General features: G+C 38.7%; 1 non-coding gene across 1 annotated transcript; it reads left to right on the forward strand.

The window, feature by feature from the left end:
* The first annotated feature begins 447 nt into the window (after window positions 1-447).
* Window positions 448-554, forward strand: LOC117281660 (small nucleolar RNA R71). Its single transcript, XR_004512284.1, has one exon. It is a non-coding gene; the product is annotated as a small nucleolar RNA R71 (small nucleolar RNA).
* Window positions 555-2,820: the final 2,266 nt, after the last annotated feature.

The following is a 2,820-nucleotide window of genomic DNA, read 5'->3' on the forward strand; positions in this document are numbered from 1 at the left end:
ATGTGTTACCATATAGAGCATTTTGATTCATCGGCCCTCTAGCTTGTTGCCCCACGTAGTAGATGGATTCAGGATTCACGGGGCATATGTCACTTGTGTGACCTTCACCACATAACTCAGAGCAAGTAGACATTTGTTGCACATGCTGGATCTGTTGTGCTTGGTGCATTATCATCTTATTCATTTGATTTGCTAATCTCGCTATATCTACCCTCATGGATGAGAAATCATCAAGCTTGATCACACCTGCTGCCTTTTGTTTAAGTGCTCTTCGTGGTTCCCCATGTACTTGCCAATTATTATAATTAGTAGTGAAATTGTTTAGCAGGATCTGGATCTCACTATAAGGTCTTGCCATGCAACTACCCCCCACATGCTGAGTCAAGATTTATCTTTGATTCCTCCTCCAACCCATCAACTAAAGTGTGACGCAACACCTCATCAGTCTGACAATGATGTGGGCAGTGTCTGAGTAGCTTCTTGAATCTTTCCCAAGCTTGACGAAGAGTCTCGCCATCTCGTTGTTGAAACCCAAGAATCTGGCTCCTCAGCGACTTTGTCTTCTTAGTGGGAAAAAACTTGATTAAGAATTGCCTTGCTAGATCATCCCAATTGTGGATTGAGTTCGCGGGCTTCTTTTGCAACCATTCCTTAGCTTCCCTTAGCAGCGAAAAGGGAAACAGTGTCAGCCTGACATAGTCCTTGGAAATGTTCGGATAATTGTAAGTGTCTGTAATTTCAAGGAAGTTCTCAATGTGCCTCTGCGGGTCTTAATCAGATAGACCCACATATTGCCCTGTGGACTGAATCAGTTGTACCATGTATTGTTTGAGTTCAAAGTGACCCGTGACCTCAGGCTTCACAATTGCCTGAGTCATATTAGAAAGATTGGGCCTTGCAGCTTTTATCACCAGACGCCCTTCATTACTTTCCATCTCTATTGGTTGTGGTTGAACTACGATGTCCAACTCTCTTTCAATTCTAGTTCTATCTTCAACTTCCCTCCTTACTCTATGAAGTGTTCGTTCGATCTCAGGATAAAGAGGAAGGATATTGTTTTCGCTTCCACTACTCCGCATTCAACAAAAGAGCATGCGTTATCACAAATAAAGCAAACTAAAAATTAAAACTTGAACAAATAACAAATAAAAGCTTAACTTAGATAAACAATCAATAACTAAGTCCCCGGCAACGGCGCTAAAAACCTGTTGGTTCCCCAAGTACACACAAGTATACGTGGCCGTCAAGTAATAAAGTGACTAGAAAGTCGGATGTCGAAGCAAAAGAGACTTAGATCAATTGTCAACTAAGCAAACAAAAAATAATTAAGTGTCCAAGATATTTAAGAGTGATGTTTTTCTATTAATCTATAATTGCGGAAATTAAACAAGTAACAACTAATTTATCGAGAATGCAAATGTTTATGATGAGATTTTAATTCAGAGGAGGTGAAAATTCAAGGATCGTGGTTGGATTATCAATCCTATTAAGTTCCATAATTACACTCGTTAATCCAGATTATCTATGGTTGCTAATTAACCGTATCGTTTATATGAATAGCATGTTCCAACAATACTACTCGCCTGCTCACAATATATCAATCCTATATTCCTATGGTATTGAGTCTATCATGAACGAATATAATACGATATTCAATTAAGCAAGACTGTTAAGTATATTCTTATCCTAACAGCGAAATCGTCCCCCGAGCCACGGGTTCAGAAACAAGCTCTCTCTAATTCTATTCTAATCTAAACACAGCTTTCCCCAAGCATAGCATAGATAGTACGGTGAATTGGTAGCCACAACAATTCACAAGTTAAAACTAGAATTAAAGAAACAACCACAATATGATAATCCGAATTAACGAAGATGTGCTTAGCCACTCATGTTATTAGTAACAATGTTCCAAGTATTTTGCATAAACAAGTTACAAAGAAAAGATAAATGAATGAAGAACTCGCTGATTTTCTCCTCCGAAAGTTGTTCCACGTGATGTTCTTGCCTCCGGTCGCAAAAGCACCTCTAAAAATATTGTTTAACGATTATTTATATGTGTAGGGAAAAAAACCTAGACGAAATAACCAAGTCCAAAACCAAAAAGGATACAAAGTAGGCTTTAAAACCCGGAACACCCTCGCTACAGGCCTCACGGCGCGAGGCAAAATGCGAGCTTCAACTCGCTGTAGCCCATGCGACGCAAGCTCTATCGCGCTCTTGAATCCTCGCCTCGCCTGCTCTAACGCGAGAAAAGTAGCTCGCTACGCCTACTGCTGCTTCGATTCAATTTTGTTGCCGAGCATTTCCAATTCACGTTTTTGTTTCTTTTTTCAATTGTTATTTTTGACTTCTTTTGATTTGTCTCTTTTGTCTTCCTTTATAATGTTAAACTTTAATACTTATATATCCACTAATTAAATAATCATAACTCCATTCTTGTATTGCCTAAAATACACATAAAATCTCTACTTTGCTTCCAATTTCGTCTTCAACGTACCTACACATAAAATAAACTCAATTAAGCACAAATATAGTATAGTTTAGCATTAAAACCCTAAAATATAAGGTAAGTAATGCACTAAAAATATGGAATTATAGCCAAACATCACTACCCCACACTTAAACGTTGCTCGTCCTCGAGCAATCAAACTACCCTTTATATAGACACGACCTTTTTAAACAATTCTTAAATATTTGAGACTTCAACTTGCCCACTAGTCTGAGGATGGTAGGCGGTTGCAACCTTTTGTTTGACCTCATATTGCGCTAAGACATTGTCCAAGAGCTTGCTACATAAATGGGTGCCCCCATCACTAATCA

This window comes from Nicotiana tomentosiformis, chromosome 6, assembly GCF_000390325.3.
Source record: "Nicotiana tomentosiformis chromosome 6, ASM39032v3, whole genome shotgun sequence".
Lineage (NCBI taxonomy): Eukaryota > Viridiplantae > Streptophyta > Magnoliopsida > Solanales > Solanaceae > Nicotiana > Nicotiana tomentosiformis.